This window comes from Tamandua tetradactyla, chromosome 13, assembly GCF_023851605.1.
Source record: "Tamandua tetradactyla isolate mTamTet1 chromosome 13, mTamTet1.pri, whole genome shotgun sequence".
Taxonomy (NCBI): Eukaryota; Metazoa; Chordata; class Mammalia; order Pilosa; family Myrmecophagidae; genus Tamandua; species Tamandua tetradactyla.
In genome coordinates, this window is record NC_135339.1 from 29,600,938 (window position 1) to 29,619,515 (window position 18,578).

At 38.4% G+C, this 18,578-nt stretch overlaps 1 pseudogene; it reads left to right on the forward strand.

The window, feature by feature from the left end:
• The first annotated feature begins 947 nt into the window (after positions 1-947).
• Positions 948-18,308, forward strand: LOC143653357 (ribonucleoside-diphosphate reductase subunit M2-like; annotated as a pseudogene).
• Positions 18,309-18,578: the final 270 nt, after the last annotated feature.

Below are 18,578 nucleotides of genomic sequence, written 5' to 3' on the forward strand. Positions count from 1 at the left end.
TCCCGATCTTAGGGGGAAGGCTTTCAGTGTTTCACCATTGAGTACAATGCTGGCTATGGGTTTTTTTTTAATTTGTCCTTTATCATATTGAGGGAGTTTCCTTTGATTCCTACCTTTTCAAGTGTTTTTATCAGAAAAGGATGCTGAATTTTGTCAAATCCTTTTTCAGCATCAATCAAAATAATCATGTAATTTTTTCCCCCTTCAATTCATTAGTGCACCATGTTACTTTAATTGATTTTCTTGCATTGAACCATGCTTGCATTCCTGGTATAAACCCCACTTGATCATGATGTATAATTTTTTTAATGTGTCATTGGATTCTATTTGTTAGTATTTTGTTAAAAATTTTTGCATCTATATTCATGAGGGAGATTGGCCTGTAGTTTTTCTTTCTTATAGCATCTTTATCCAGTTTGGGTATTAGAGTGATGTTAGCTTCATAAAATGAGTTAGTATTCCTTTTTCTTCAAAAATTTTGAAGGAGTCTGAGCAGGATTGGTATTAGTTTTTTTGGAAATATTTGATAAAATTCCCCTGTGAAGCCATTTGGCTCTGGGATTTTCTTTGTAGGAAGATTTTTGATGACTGATTGAATCTCTTTATTTGCTATTGGATTATTGAGATCTTCTATTTCTTCTTGCGTCAGTGTAGCTTGTTAGCGTGTTTCTAGGAATTTGTCCATTTCATCTAAGTTGTCTAGTTTGCGGGCGTATAGCTGTTCATAGCCGCAGTTCATTTTCGGCTCTGCAGCCAGGGTAATATCTAAAACATGCCCAACAATCATTCTGCCATCCTCTGCTGCTAACAGCAGCCCAGGCATTTCTTTCATTAATATACTGAATGAAGGCAAAGCCTTTATGAACAGAGCAGCCCACAATTTTGCCATACTTTGAGAAGATTGCCTCTACATCAGACTTTTTCACATCAAAGTATTGAGATTCTCAATGAATACACAGGAGTTCATGGAACGGGGATCTGTCTTGTTGGTAACACTGCGGGCCATGGTGTTTGATGATAAGGTTTGTCACGAAGCTGAAAAATGTAGCTGAAGGTAAAAAAATTTTCACTCAAGCAAAGTTCCACTGACTTTCATATTTCAAGTGATTTGAAACCAGGAGAGGGAGGGAGAAGGGGTTCGGATCTGAATCTTCCACTCCCAGGTTCCACACGAAGAAGCCAACTCTGCTCGAGGTCTGCAACTTGGCTGCAACTGCTCAGTCTTTGTCTGTTCATAAAGTCTGTTGGAAGGGTTTTGATGACTGAGTCAATCTCCTTATTTGTAATTGGTCTATTTAGATCTTTACTTCTTCTAGAATCAGTGCAGGTTGTTTGTGTGTTTCTAGGAATTTGTCCATTTCATCTAGGTTGTCTAATTTGTTGGTATACAGTAGTTTTTAGTATCCTCTTATGACCCTATATATTTCTGTGGAATCAGTATAATGTGTCTGCCCCCACCCCTATTTCTAATTTTACTTGTGTCCTCATCTTTTTTTTCTCTGTCAGTCTACCTAAAACTTTGTTAATTTGGTTGATCCTTTAAAAGAACGAATTTTCAGTTTTGTTAATGCTTTCTATTTTGTTAATACTCTATTTCATTTATTTCTGCTCTAATCTTTTATGCTTTCCTTCTGCTTGCTTTGCATTTAGTTTGCTATTCTTTTCCTAGTTCCTCCATGTGTTCAGTTACATCTTTGATTTTAGCTCACTCCTCTTTTCTAATGTAAGCATTCAGGGCTTAAATTTCTGCCTTCACTGATTCCCATAAGTTTTTATAAATTATGTTTGGGTTTTCATTCATCTCAGGATATTTACTGATTTCCCTTGTGATTTCTTCTGTTCTAGTTTGCTAGCTCCAGAATGCAATATACCAGAAACAGAACGGCTTTTAAAATGGGGAATTTAATAAGTTGCTAGTTCACAATTCTAAGACTGAGAAAATGTCCCAATTAAAATAAGTCTATAGAAATGTCCAATCAAAGGCATCCATCCAGGGAAAAATACCTTGGTTCAAGAAGGTCGATGAAGTTCAGGGTTTCTCTCTCAAATGAGAAGGCATATGATGAACACAGTCAGGGCTTCTCTCTCAGCTGGAAGGGTACATGGCGAACACAGCATCATCTGCTAGCTTTCTATCCTGGCTTCTTGTTTCACGAAGCTCCCCGGGAGGCATTTTCTTTCCTCATCTCCAAAGCGCTGGCTAGTGGACTCTCTGCTTCGTGATGCTGCAGCATTCTCTGCTCTCTCTGAATCTCTCATTCTCCAAAATATTTCCTCTGTTATAGGACTTTAGAAACCAATCAAGACCCATCCAAATAGGTGGAGACACATGTTCCCTAATCCAGTTTAGCAACCACTCTTGATTGGGTTACATTTCCAGGGAGATGATCTAATTACAGATTCAAATATACAGTATTGAATAGGGGTTATTCTGCCTTTATGAAATGGGATTTTGATTAAAACATGGCTTTTCTATGGTCCATACATCCTTTTAAGCCAGCACATCTTCTTTGACTTATGATTGTTTATGAGTTTATTATTTAACTTCCGTATATATATGTGTGCGTGTATTTTTAAGTTCTTTGCCGGTTATTGATTTCCAGCTGTTTTCCATTGTAGTCAGAGAAGATGCTTTGTATAATTTCAGTCTTTTAAAATTTGCTGAGACTTGTTTTGTGACCCAACATGTGGGTATATGCTGGAGAATGATACATGTGCAGTTGAAGACTCTGTGTCCTGCTCTTTAGGGGTGCAGTCTTCTGTATATGTCTGTTAGGTCTGGTTCATTTATTATATTATTTAATTTCTCTGTTTCTTTATAGATCTTCTTTTTAGACATTTTATCTATTGAGGAAAGTGGCTTATTAAAGTCTCCACCTATTATTGTAGGGGTTTGCATGTCTCCTTTCACTTTTGGCAGTGTTTACTTCATGCATTTTGGGGCATGGTGCTAGGTGCATGAATATGTATGTTATTTCTTGGTGGATTGATCCTTTCATTAATAAATAGTGTCTTTCTTTGTCTCTTGAAGTCCTGTGACTAAAGTCTATTTTGCCTGATTATAGTTACCCCAGCTCTCTTTTGGTTGCTATTTGCATGGATTATCTTTTACCATCCTTTCACTTTCAACTTATTTGCATCTTGGGGTCTAAGGTGAGTCTCTTGTAAACAATATAGTTTGACCGTGCTGCTTTTATTCATTGTGCCAAACTGTGTCTTTTGATTGGGGAGTTTAACCATTATCATTCAGTGTTATTACTGCAAAGGCAGTATTTGCTTCAGCCATTTTGTCCTTTGTTTTTTATGTCATATCTTTTTTGTCTCTCTCTTCCTTTATTGCACCTCCTTTTCTGTATTGTTGATTTTTTGTGATGTATCTGACAGTTCCTTTTCTCATTTCTGTTTCTGTATATCTTTAAAATACTTTCTTTGTGGTTACCTTGGGGTTTGCAGAATCAAGTTTATAATGTACTAATTTGAAAAGGTACCAGCTGAACTTGAATAGCATACATGTTCTCTGCTCCCATATCTCTCCATTTCCCCTCTTTATGTTGTTTTTGTCACAAATTACCCCTTTATGTATTGCATGACCATTATTAGGAAATATAACTTTCTTATAGGAGTTAAAGAGTAGAGTTATATATTGAGGATACAGTACTATAAGATTTTGAATTTACCCATATAGCTACTGTACCAGTTGGAAAGGATTATGCATCCTAGAAAAGCCATGTTTTAATCCTGATCTATCCTGCAGAGGCAGCCATTTCTTTTAATCCCTATTCAGCACCGAGGTTGGAAATGTGATTAGATTATCTTCATGGAGATGTGGCGTGCCCAACTGTAGGTGTTACCTTTGATTAGAGGGAGATGTGACTCCACCCACTCCAGGTGGGTCTTGATTAGTTTACTGGAATCCTTTAAAAGAAGAACCATTTTGGAAAAATCTACAGAGCTCAAGGCAGCCAGAAAACTTTGGCAATGAGGAAGGAATATGCCACTGGGGGGGCTTCGTAAAACAAGGAGCCTGGAGAGAAAGCAGATGCAGCAATGTTTGCCATGTGCATTTTTCAGCTGAGAGAGAAACCCTGAATGTCATCAGCCTTCTTGTTTCCTGGATGCATTAGATTGGACATTTCTATAGCCTTGCTTTAAATGGGACATTTTCATGGCTTTAGAACTGTAAACTTGCAACTTAATAAATTCCCCTTTATAAAAGCCATTCCATTTCTAATATATTGCATTCGAACAGCTTGCAAACTGGAACACACTCAAAGCACAAGCAATGAAAGAAAAATGGTTAAATGGCAACTCATCAAAATCAAATGTTTTTGTGTCTCAAAATGGTGAAGAGGCAGCCAACTCAATGGGAGAAAATATTTGAAAATCATGTATTGGATAAAGGTTTGAAATCCTGTATACATAAAGAAATGATACAACTCAACAGCAAAAGAACAAACAACCCTGTTATAAAATGGGCTAAAGATATGAATAAGCATTTTCCCAAAGAGGAAATACATATGGCTAAAAAGCACATGAAGAGATGCTCATTTTCACAGGCTACAAGGGAAATGCAGATCAAGACTACAATAAGAAATCACCACATACCTATAAGAATGGCTGCTATTAAACAAGCAAGAAACTACAAATATTGGAGAGGATGTGGAGAATTGGAACACGTATGCACTGCTGGTGGGACTGTACAATGGTACAGCCACTATGGAAGACAGTTTGGTGGAAACTTTGAAAAGTAAATATCAAGTTGCCCTATGACCCAGTAATGCCACTACTCAATAATACCTAGAAGAGCTGAAAGCGGTGAATCAAACAGACATTTGCACACTGATGTTCAGAGAGGCATTATTCACAATTGCTAAAAGATGGAAACAATCCAAGTACCCATCAACAGACAAGTGGATAAACAAAATGTGATATATACATATAATGGAATATTATGCAGCAGTAAGACAAATTGGCATCCTGAAGCATATGACAACATGGGTGAGCCTTGAGGATATAGCGCTGAGTGAAATAAGCCAGACACAAAATAATGGGTTATGAATGATTTTACTATTATGACCTTGGTAAAGGTTAAACTCAGAGTCTTATATTACAGCATATAGGAACCTAGAGACACACTGAAGCTAGAGAGGGTGAATGGTTAGCTACTGAGGTTGAACTTAAATGTAAAGGAATGGGTAGAAGTGAAGGAAGTGAAGGCAATTCACTAGTGGTTATGTGTATTAGTTAGGGTTCTCTAGAGGAACAATCAACAGAGAACACTCGCAAATATAAAATTTATAAAAGTGTCTCATGTGACCGCGGGAATGCAGACTCCAAAATCCGCAGGGCAGGCTGTGAAGCCGACGACTCCGATGGAGGGTCTGGATGAACTCCACAGGAGAGGCTCGCCAGCTGAAGCAGGAATAGAGCCTGTCTCTTCTGAATCCTCCTTAAAAGGCTTCCTGCGATTAGATTAAGCATCACTCATTGCAGAAGACACTCCCCTTTGGCTGATTACAAATGGAATCAGCTCTGGATGCAGCTGACGTTACCATGATCTAATTCTAAGAAATGTCCTCATTGCAACAGACAGGCCAGCACTTGCCCAACCAGACAAACAGGTACCACAACTTGGCCAAGTTGACACATGAACCTGACCATGACAGTATGTATGTAATATTGCCATATTGAAGGTGAAAATGATTGAGAATGGTTGTATAGAGCCATGTATCCCACTGATCAAGACTATATATATAAATAAAGTTATTGTATGAACTACTTTAAAGGTATGGATCTTGTACAAAGAGTTTATAACACTGGGGTAGAAGGGGAAAACTACTACTGCATGCTATGGATTATGTTTAAGAGGAAGACATCAACAGTACCACAATACCAGGGGTAAATAACTGAGGGGAAAAGACAAATTAAGGGGAGGTTTGCATTATTAGGTGAGGGTGTGTTTATAGGTTATTGTTCTTATGGAAGTGATGAAAAACCAACTGAGTGTTGGTGATTTTACCACTAAGTGAGGATAATGTGAGGCATGGACTGTTGACTTTGGACGTTATACATGATACTCAATGGATGGAGGTGGCTGAAGGATACACGGACTGTAAAGTAGAATGGGAAACTGTTGTGATTGCATATGATTGAATATTGTGCTGGTATAAAAAGGAACGAAGTTGTGAGGCATGCAACATCGTGAATAAACCTGTGGGACATTATGCAATGCAAAGTAAACCAGAAAAAAAGAGTAAACATTGTGTGGTCTCATTTAGAAAATATTTGTTTTGAGAGGCTGTGCTATGTCTGTATAATCTAGTATTTCCCTGGAACATTAGTTACCTGTGTCATACCTAAGACTCAGAGTAGAGAGTTATGCAGATCTGTAAGTCAGCATTGCCACGTACAACAACTGTTAAAGAAACTGAAAAAGAGTTCAGGCTTCAGTTAGAGATAAGGATGAAGCTGATTAGGTCAGGACTAAGGTAAATCAGAATATAGGGGTAAGGAGGATATTGTCTGTATTTTAGAACTTCACCTACTCTATGAGAACAAAGGAAGAGACATTTATTTTGTCCAAAACCTAAATTTTCTGTAGCACGTTATCTAATGCAACCTGTCTGGATAGATCATTAAACAACCCAAACACATGGAGCCCAAAATGGGAATGAGGGCTTGTAATTCTGTATAGCTTAATGTAATGCCTGGATACATCCCAGAGTATGTTGAGCAAATACTTTAAAAGTATTGGCAGAGTGTTGGTGGCCTGCTCCCCATCACTGCCATCGTGCTCTCTGTGCTGGCAGAATAGCAGCAACTCCAGCTTTCGCCCCTGAAGGGGCTCAGCCTGGTGAACAAAGAGAACATGTCCCTGGCTCTCAGTAGCAACCATGTCCTGGCCAGCAAGACAGCCTAGAAGATCTTCTAGGAGCCAGCAGAGCCAAAAAAAAATTAAGGTACCTGCCACCAGCATGGAGGATGAATCACTACTGAGAGAAAATCCCCACTGCTTTGTCATCTTTCCTATCAAATACCATGATATTTTGCAGATGTGTAAGAAAGCTGAGGCTTCCTTTTGGATATCTGAGGAAGTGGATCTTTCCAAGAACATTCAACACTGGGAAGGCCTGAAGCCTGAGGAGAGAGATTTTATATCACATGTTGTAGCTTTATTTGCAGCAAGTAATGGCATAGTAAATGAAAACTTGGTGGAGTGATTTTTTGTTTTAACTTATTAGCTGGTTCTTTATTTTAAACAAAAATATGAAGTCTCTATGCTTTCTTGGATGCTCTAGTCTGGTGGTAAAGTTAAGTGTTCACTGTATTTAGGGGTACATAACTGAATATTTGTGTTGTTTTATTTCAATCTTGAGCTGATTGAAACGTGAAAGTTGAACCTATTTTCCCCAATACTTAATGTTCTTCATGTAAATCTGGTTTTGGGAAACTACCCACTTTAACAGTCATATTAAAAGATGTATAAATTGGATGCCAATACTGTATACATACATACATTTTTCCTCTTTCTTGAAATTCCTTCTCAAACAATTTTAAAAGCGAAATTTCCCCCACACCCCTTATTCTAGTTTCTCACCTCAGAATGGGACTGCTTTTATCGCATTTCTTAGTATTACTAGGATTTATTGCAAAACAACGTTAAAACCCCTCCGAATGGGTTCCTGGACCAGAAAACTCCTGAAACTTAGAGGGCCCAGCCTCTCATCAAATAGTTCCATCTGCCTACCCCTTATTATTGACAGCCCCTTCCAACATGAAAAAGTTAGAATGGGCATAGCCCAAATACCCCTAAAAAGTGGGATAGAAAGATCAAAGATGATGGTGGAGTTATAAGAGAAGGTAGTATTTAACAAATGAATATGATTGCTGATTCATTATATTGATATTTCTTTTAGTCTCCAGCATCTTAGAGCAGCTAAAAGTAAAAACCTAAAATTGTGGAATTGTAAGCCTTACCAAACTCTGAAATCTGTTCTACAACTAATTGTGAATTTATTGCTTTTTTTGTATATGTTATTTTTCACAAAAAAAGGGGGAAAAGTTGATTGTGATGATAAAAAAAGATTTATTCATTCTAGCCTCCAATGTTCTGGAGCATCTAGAAGGAAAAATCTGAGACCATGGTATGGTAGCCCATGACAAACTCTGGGATCTGTACTGTAACTATTTGTTGAAGAGTGTTTTGAAAACTATTGTTTTTTTCTTTATTAGCTCTTTATATATGTAATATTATACAATAAAAAAGTTAAAAACAAAAAAAACCCCTAAAACAATGTTAAAATCCTATTTGTGGTACTGATTACTCCTCTTGCTTCTCTCAAGGAGAAAATTGTTAGCTTGTGCCTCTTGGCCTTTTTGCAGACAAAGGCATTCTCTTTCCATAACAGTTGGCAGAGATGCTGTATTTCCTTCCTAGATATGAATTTTAAGCATTTTATCTGGTTTGGATTTTGTTGTTGCTGCTCCCTGTTTTTCCCTTTCTTAAAAATTAATTTATTTATTAATTAAAAAAAATTAAGAACAAACACATTAACATATCATTCCGTTCTACATACATAATCAGTAATTCTCAATATCATCACATAGTTGCATATTCATCATTTCTTAGAACATTTGTATCAATTCAGAAAAAGAAATAAAAAGACAACAGAAAAAGAAATAAAACAATAACAGAGGGGAAAAAAAATGATTATATATACCATACTCCTTACCCCTCACTTTCATTTACCACTAGCATTTCAAACTAAATTTATTTCAACATTTGTTCCCCCTATTATTTATTTTTATTCCATATGTTCTACTCATCTTTTGACAAGGTAGGTAAAAGGAGCATCAGGCACAAGGTTTTCACAACCACACAGTCGCATTGTGAAAGCTATATCATTATTCAGTCATCATCAAGAAATATCGCTACTGGAACACAGCTCTACATTTTCAGGCAGTTCCCTCCAGCCTCTCCACTACATCTTTAATAACAAGGAGATGTCTACTTAATGCGTAAGAATAACCATCAGGATATCCTCTCAATTCTGTTTGGAATCTCTCAGTCATTGACACTTTGTCTTATTTCACTCTTCCCCCTTTTGGTGGAGAAGGTTTTCTCAATCCCTTGATGCTGAGTCTCAGCTCATTCTAGGGTTTTTCTCAATCCCTTGATGCTGAGTCTCAGCTCATTTTAGGATTTCTGTCCCATGTTGCCAGGAAGGTCCACACCTCTGGGAGTCATGTCCCACATAGACAGGGGGATGGTGGTGAGTTTGCTTGCTGTGTTGGCTGGAGAGAGAGGCCACATCTGAGCAACAAAAGAGGTTCTCTTGGGGGTGACTCTTAGGCCTAAATTTTAAGTAGACTTGACCTATCCTTTGTGGGGTTAAGTTTCATATGAACAAACCCCAAGACTGGGTGCTCAGCCTATAGCTTTGGTTGTCCACACTGCTTGTGAGAATATCAAGAATTCAACTTGGGGAAGTTGAGTTTTCCCCCGTTCTCACCGTTCCCTGAAGGGGACTTTGCAAATACTTTTCCACTCGCTGATCAAACCACTCTGGGATTCATCGGGGCATCACCTGGACAAACCAACAAAATCTCATGTCGTACCTAAGATTCCAAGTACTTATGGTGTTCAACCAAGCTATCTGCATAAGTTATATTAGGAAATTCACTAGTCAAAATATAAATTTTGTACTGAATAAATATTTTTTGCTTTAGTCTCACATGTAAGGTGAAATTTTTAAATATTAATTACCATATATTTTCAGCATACTGCAGTAATGACATTCCTTTGTTCTTCCTCATGCACAGACATTTTTATAATTTGTACATTGTCACTGTTCTAGTTTGCTAGCTGCCGGAATGCAACACACCAGAGATGGATTGGCTTTTAATAAAAGGGGATTTATTTTGTTGGTTCTTCAGAGGAAAGGCAGCTAACTTTCCACTGAGGCTCTTTTCTTATGCGGAAGGCACAGGATGGTCTCTGCTGGTCTTCTCTCCAGGCTCCTGGGTTCCAACAACTTTCCCCGGGGTGACTTCTCCAAAGTACTGGGCTGAGCTGCAAGTGCTGAGATGAGGAATGCCGAGCTGCTTAGCAGCGCTATGTTGCAATCTCTCATTTAAGCACCAGCCAATTAAGTCAAACGTCACTCATTACAGCAGACACGCCTCCTAGCTGACTGCAGATGTAATTGGCAACAGATGAGGTTCACGTACCAAGGTTCACATACCATTGGTTTATGTCCGCAGCAACAGGACTAGGTATGCTCACCTGGCCAAGTTGACAACTGAATCTAACTAACACAGTCACTATTATTATACACTCTATGCATTCCCCGCTTATACCATCTCAATCTTTATCATCTATCATTCTTTCTGATTTCATTTATGCCCCCAGCCCTCCTCCCTCTATCATTCTCACATGCAGCTTCATTCAGTGTTTTAACATAATTGTATTACAGTTAGGTAGTATTGTGCTTTCCATTTCTGAGTTTTTGCATTCAGTCCTGTTGCATAGTCTGTATCCCTTCAGCTCCAATTACCCAATATCTTACCCTATTTCTATCTACTATGGTCTCTGTTACCAACGAAATATTCCAAGTTTATTCACTAATGTCAGTTCATATCAGTGAGACCATACAGTATTTTTCCTTTTGTTTTTGGCTAGTCTCACTCAGCATAATGTTCTCAAGGTCCATCCATGTTGTTACATACTTCATAACTTTATGGTCTTAAAGCTGAGTAATATTCCATTGTATGTATATACCACAGTTTGTTTAGCCACTCATCAGTTGATGGACATTTTGGCTGCTTCCATCTCTTTGCAATTGTAAATAATGCTGCTATAAACATTGGTGTGCAAATGTCCGTTTGGGTCTCTGCCCTTATGTCCTTTGAGTAGATACCTAGCGATGGTATTGCTGGGTCATATGGCAATTCTATATTCAGCTTTTTGAGGAACCGCCAAACTGCCTTCCACAGCGGTTGCACCATTTGACATTCTCACCAACAGTGAATAAGTGTGCCTCTTTCTCCACATCTTCTCCAGCACTTGCCATTTTCTGTTTGTTGATAATGGCCATTCTGGTGGGTGTGAGATGATATCTCATTGTGGTTTTGATTTGCATTTCTCTAATGGCCAGGGAAGTTGAATATCTCTTCATCTGTCTTTTGGCCATTTGTATTTCCTCTTCTGAGAAGTGTCTGTTCATGTCTTTTGCCCATTTTGTAATTGGATTGGTTGTCTTTTTGTTGTTGAGTTGAACAATCTCTTTATAAATTCTGGATACTAGACCTTTATCTGATATGTCATTTCCAAATATTGTCTCCCATTGTGTAGGCTGTCTTTTTACTTTCTTGATGAAGTTCTTTGATGCACAAAAGTGTTTAAATTTGAGGAGTTCCCATTTCTTTCTTTCTTTCTTTAGAACTCTTGCTTTGGGTATAAGGTCTGCAAAACCACCTCCAATTGTAAGATTTATAAGATATTTCCCTACATTTTCTTCTAACAGTTTTATGGTCTTAGACCTAATGTTTAGATCTTTAATCCATCTTGAGTTAACTTTAGTATAGGGTGTGAGATATGGATCCTCTTTCATTCTTTTGCATATGGATATCCAGTTCTCTAGGCACCATTTATTGAAAAGACTGTTCTGTCCCAGGTGAGTTGGCTTGACTGCCTTATCAAAGATCAATTGTCCATAGATGAGAGAGTCTATATCTGAGCACTCTATTTGATTCCATTGGTCAATATATCTATCTTTATGCCAGTACCATGCTGTTTTGACCACTGTAGCTTCATAATATGCCTTAAAGTCAGGCAGCATGAGACCTCAGGCTTCTTTTTTTTTCCCTCAGGATACTTTTAGGAATTCGGGGCACCCTGCCCCCACAGTTAAATTTGCTTATTGGTTTTTCTATTTCTGAAAAGTAAGTTGTTGGGATTTTGATTGCTATTGCGTTGAATCTGTAGATCAATTTAGGTAGAATTGACATCTTGACTGTATTTCGTCTTCCAATCCATGAACACAGTATACCCTTACATCTATTTAGGTCTTCTGTGATTTCTTTTGACAATCTCTTATAGTTTTCTTTGTATAGGTCTTTTGTCTCTTTAGTTAAATTTATTCCTAAATATTTTATTTTTTTGGTTGTAATTGTAAATGGAATTCGTTTCTAGATTTCCCCCTCAAATTGTTCATTACTAGTGTATAGAAACACTACAGTTTTTTGAGTGTTAATCTTGTAACCTGCCACTTTGCTGTACTCATTTATTAGCTCTAGTAATTTTGCTGTGGATTTTTCAGAGTTTTTGACATATAGTATCATATGATCTGCAAACAGTGAGAGTTTTACTTCTTCCTTTCCAATTTTGATGCCTTGTATTTCTTTTTCTTGTCTAATTGCTCTGGCTAGAACTTCCAACACAATGTTGAATAACAGTGGTGATAGTGGACATCCTTCTCTTGTTCCTGATCTTAGGGGGAAATCTTTCAATTCTTCCCCATTCAGGATGATATTAGCTGTGGGTTTTTCACATATTCCCCTTATCATTTTAAGGTAGTTCCCTTGTATTCCTATCCTTTGAAGTGTTTTCAACAGGAAAGGATGTTGAATTTTGTCAAATGCCTTTTCTGCATCAATCGAGATGATCATGTGGTTTTTCTGCTTTGATTTGTTGATATGGTGTATTACATTAATTGATTTTCCTATGTTGAACCATCCTTGCATACCTGGGATGAATCTTACATGGTCATGCTGTATAATTTTCTTAACGTGCTGTTGGATTTGGTTTGCTAGAATTTTGTTGAGGATTTCTGCATCTATATCATTAGAGAGATTGGTCTGTAGTTTTCTTGTAATATCTTTGTCTGGCTTTGGTATGAGGGTGATGTTGGCTTTGTAGAATGAGTTAGGCAGCTTTCCCTCCTCTTCAATTTTTTTGAAGAGTTTGAGCGGGATTGGTACTAATTCTTTCTGGAATGTTTGGTAGAATTCACATGTGAAGCCACCTGGTCCTGGACTTTTCTTTTTCGGGAGCTTCTTAATGACTGATTCAATTTCTTTACTTGTGATTGGTTTGTTGAGGCTCTCTGTTTCTTCTCGAGTCAAAGTTTGTTGTTCATGCCTTTCTAGGAAGTTGCCCATTTCATCTACGTTGTTGTATTTATTAGCATAAAGTTGTTCATAGCATCCTGTTATTACTTCCTTTATTTCTGTGGGGTCAGTGGTTATGTCTCCTCTTCCATTTCTGATCTTATTTATTTGCACCCTCTCTCTTCATCTTTTGGTCACTCTTGCTAAGGGTCCATCAATCTTATTGATTTTCTCATAGAACTAGCTTCTGTTTTTTTATTTTCTCAATTGTTTTCATGTTCTCCATTTCATTTATTTTTGCTCTAATTTTTGTTATTTCTTTCCTTTTGCTTGCTTTGGGGTTAGTTTCCTATTCTTTCTCTGGTTCTTCCAAGTGGACAGTTAATTCCTCAATTTTTGCCCTTTCTTCTTTTTTGATATAGGCATTTAGGGCAATAAATTTCCCTCTTAGCACTGCCTTTGCTGCATCCCATAAATTTTGATGTGTTGTGTTTTCATTTTCATTTACCTCTAGATATTTACTGATTTCTCTTGTAATTTCTTCCTTGACCCACTGGTTGCTTAAGAGTGTGTTATTGAGCCTCAACATATTTGTGAATTTTTTGGCACTCTGCCTATTATGGATTTCCAACTTCATTCCTTTATGATATGAGAAAGTGTTTTGCATGCTTTCAATCTTTTTAAATTTATTGAGACTTGCTTTGTGACCCAGCATATGGTCTATCCTTGAGAATGATCCACGAGCACTTGAGAAAAAGGTGTATCCTGCTGTTGTGGGGTGTAATATTCTATATATGTCTGCTAAGTCTAGCTCATTTATTGTAATATTCAACTTCTCTGTTTCTTTATTGATCCTCTGTCTTGAGGTTCTGTCCATTGATGAGAGTGTGGAATTGAAGTCTTCAACTATTATGGTAGATGTGTCTATTTCTCTTTTCAGTGTTTGCCTCATGTATTTTGGAGTATTCTGGCTTGGTGCATAAGTATTTATGATTGTTATGTCTTCTTATTGAATTGTTCCTTTTATGAATACATAGTGTCCTTCTTTGTCTCTTTTAACTGTTTTACATTTGAAGTCTAATTTGTTGGATTTTAGTATAGCTACTCCTGCTCTTTTCTGATTGTTCTTTGCATGGAATATCTTTTCTCTACCTTTCACTTTCAACATATGTTTACCTTTGGGTCTAAGATGTGTTTCCTGTAGACAGTATATAGATGGGTCCCGTTTTTAAATCCATTCTGCCAGTCTCTGTCTTTTGATTGGGGAGTTCAATCCATTAACATTTAGTGTTATTACTGTATGGGTAGTACTTTCTTCTACCATTTTGCCTTTTGGATTTTGTATGTCATATCTAATTTTCCTTCTTTCTACGCTCTTCCCCACACCTATTTCTTTTGTGTTTTTGTATCTGTCTGTAGTGCTCCCTATAGTATTTCTTGCAGGGCTGAACTCTTGGTCACAAATTCTCTCAGTGATTTTTTGTCTGGAAACGTTTTAATTTCTCCCTCATTTTTAAAAAAATTTTTTAAATTTTATTTTTACATGGGCAGGCACCGGGAATCAAACCCGGGTCCTCTGGCACGGCAGGCAAGCATTCTTGCCTGCTGAGCCACCATGGCCTGCCCTTCTCCCTCATTTTTGAAGGACAATTTTGCTAGGTATAGAATTCTTGGTTGGCAGTTTTTCTCTTTTAGTAATTTAAATACATCATCCCACTGTCTTCTCGCCTCCATGGTTTCTGCTGAGAAATCTACACATTGTCTTATTGGGTTTCCCTTGTATGTGATGGATTGCTTTTCTCTTGCTGTTTTCAAGATCCTCTCTTTCTCTTTGACCTCCGACATTCTGATCAGTAAGTGTCTTGGAGTATGTCTATTTGGATCTATTCTCTTTGGGGTACGCTGCACTTCTTGGATCTGTAATTTTAAGTCTTTCCTAAGAGTTGGGAAATTTTCAGTGATAATTTCTTCCATTAGTTTTTCTCCTCCTTTTCCCTTCTCTTCTCCTTCTGGGACACCCACAACATGTATATTCATACAGTTCATGTTGTCATTCAGTTCCCTGAATCCCTGCACATATTTTTCCATATAGTTTCTGTTTCTTGTCAGATTTCAGATGTTCCATCCTCCAGTACACTAATCCTATCCTCTGCCTCTCGAAATCTACCATTGTAGGTTTCCATTGTTTTTTTCATCTCTTCTGCTTTGCCTTTCATTCCCATAAGTTCTGTGATTTGTTTTTTCAGATTTTCCATTTCTTCTTTTTGTTCATTCCTTGCCTTCTTCATATCTTCCCTCAATTCATTGATTTGGTTTTTGATTAGGTTTTCCATGTCTGTTTGTATATTCTGAATTAATTGTTTCAGCTCTTGTATCTCATTTGAACTGTTGGTTTGTTCCTTTGACTGGGCCATATCTTCAATTTTCCTGGTGTGATTTGTTATTTTTTGCTGGTGTCTAGACATTTAATTACCTTAATTAGTTTATTCTGGAGATTGCTTTCACTTCTTTTACCTAGCATTTTCATGTTGGATGAATTTGTTGTCTATCTGTTCTTTGACATTCAGTCCAGCTTTTTCTGCACCTCTAGGTTAGGTTTTGTTTAACAGAGGAGAATTCTTCAGGTCTTGTTTCTTGCTCTCCTTGTATGGTGCTTCCCCCCCTCCCCCACTCTTAGGAGGATCTACGTAGGTATTATAGACCCCAGCCCGGTTTTCTTGGACTAAACTGGCCTCCTATCAGGGGGAAGGAGTCACCTGTGTCTGTTTTCCTTGAGGGTGAGACCCAGAAGGTTGAAAGAGTTTGCTGTGAAGTCTCTGGGCTCTGTTTTTCTTATCTTGCCCAGTATGCGGTTCTTGTCTGCCTGCGGGTCCCACCAGCATAAGATTATGTGACACCTTTAACTTTGGTAGACTCTTCCTGCTGGGGGTGTGGTGGAGACAGAGGAGAGGTTGTAGGCTGGTTTTAATGGCTTCAAATTACCAAACTCTGGTGTCTGAATTCCTTGAGGGAGGGATTCCACCTGAGTTGGGCTTCATCCCTCCCCTGGGGAAGGCACAGGTTCAAGACAAGCTCTGAAAGGAGTTTGTTTCTGCCTATGCTTGGGGCAGTTGCAACCTGAGAAGTCCTGCCACTGAATCCAGAGGCAGTCAAGCCTTTCTAGAAACACAGCCACAAAAACCTCTGTTTCTTTTCTTTTTTTCTTTTTCCATTAGCCCAGTGAGCGACCTCTGCTTTGACCAGGTTCACCTGAGCTGGGGGCCTATTTTTAATAGTCAGAATTTGTTAATTAATGCCACAATTTGTATTTGGTTGGACTCTGCCCCTGCTACTGTTAAAGTCTCTTTCCTTTCCCCTCTGGGAAGCAGCCCATGGGGGAGAGGTGCCGACTGCAGCGGCTTGGGGAACTCACGGTTCTGGGGAGGCTTGCAGCTGGTCCAGCTGGTCCAGACTGGGGTACACTGTGTGTCTGGTCACTGACATGGCCCCAGGAGCTGTTCTGTACTGTTTCTGGTTATTTAGTAGTTGTTCTGGAGGACGAACTAAAATGCGCACATTGCTAAGCTGCCATCTTGGCCCCTCCTCCAGATTGGCTTTTAATAAAAGGGGATTTATTTCATTAGTTCTTCAGAGGAAAGGCAGCTAACTTTCAACTGAGGTTCTTTCTTATGTGGGAAGGTCCAGGGTGATCTCTGATGACCTTCTCTCCAGGCCTCTGCGTTCCAACAACTTTCTTCAGGGCGACTTCTTTCTCTGCTTTTCCCTTTTTTTCTGAAGGAGTTTTACTATTTTTCAATCTCAGGTGTCTGACTGATAAAACTAGCTCTAATATTATAACATTAATCACTGGGTGACCACCAGCTTAATCCAGTGGCTTATTAATGTCAATCAAGCACCTTTGATCAGATAGAAGTGACTGTCTCTGTCTGCTGGTGGCAAAGCTGACCTGATGCTCAAGACTACTGAAGTTTCCAGTGTTCAAACCACCTCATTATATAATACTCTTTTCTCCCAATCATCCTGATACTAGACAAAGGCAGCAAATTTTCTTAAATGACCAATTCCTGAGACATGGTGGAGGGATTTAGCCAAGAAGTTCAGATTACAGAAGCCCACTGTTTCTATGCCTTCCAAATGCCATGGAAAACATACACACTGAAATGTAGTCTTTTTATTGACACTTACATAAAAGATTCCAAAATAAGGAAATTTCTCTTCAATGCAATTGAAACGATGCCTTGTGTAAAGAAGGCAGGTGTGGTAGTTAGACTCAGTTGTCAACTTGGCCAGGTAAAGGCACCTAGTTCTGTTGCTGTGGACAAGAGCCAATGGTATGTGAACCTCATCTGTTGCTAATTACATCTGCAGTAGGCTAGGAGGTATGCCTGCTGCAATGAATGATGTTTGACTTAATTGGCTGGTGCTTAAATGAGAGACCACAACATAGCACAGCCTAAGCAGCTCAGCATACCTCATCTCAGCACTCGTAGCTCAGCCCAGGCCTTTGGAGATGCAGAAAGGAATCACCCCGGGGAAAGGCGTTGGAACCCGGATGCCAGGAGAGAAGGCCAGCAGAGACCATCCTGTGCCTTCCCATGCAAGAAAGAACTTCAGCGGAAAGTTAGCTGCTTTTCCTCTGAAGAACTAACAAAATAAATCCCCTTTTATTAAAAGCCAATCCATCTCTGGTGTGTTGCATTCCAGCAGCTAGCAAACTAGAACAGCAGGCTTGGCCTTGCACTGGATTGGGGACAAAGAAGCTAGCTATAGAGAATGTGTCACAGCCTTTGCAACAGAAGGGATCATCTTTTCTGACTCTTTTGCATCCATATTCTGGCTCAAGAAATGAGAACTGATGCCTGGCTTCACATTTTCCAATGAATTTATTAGCAGAGATGAAGGTTTACACTGTAACTTTGCCTGCCTCATGTTCAAACACCTGCTTCACAAACCTTCAGAAAAGAATAAAAGAAATAATTATCAATGCAATTAGGATAAAGCAGGAGTTCCTTACAGAGGCCTTCCCTGTGAAGCTGGTTGGAATGAATTGCACTTTAACAAAGTAGTATATTGAATTCATGGCAGACAGATTTATGCTGAAACTGGGTTTCAGCAAGGTTTCCAGAGTAGAGAATCCATTTGACTTTATGGAGAATATTTCACTCAAAGGGAAGACCAACTTCTCTGAGAGAGAGTAAGTGTGGAGAAGAGTATAGAAATGAAGACTATGAGTAAAGGTAAAAAGAAGAAAAATTAGATATGACATATAAAATCCAAAAGGCAAAATGGTAGAAGAAAGTATTGCCCATACTGTAATAAAACTAAATGTTAATGGATTAAACTCCCCAATCAAAAGACAGAGACTGGCAGAATCGATTAAAGAACAGGACCCATCTATATGCTGTCTACAGGAAACACATCTTAGATCCAAAGGTAAACATATGTTGAAAGTGAAAGGTAGAGAAAAG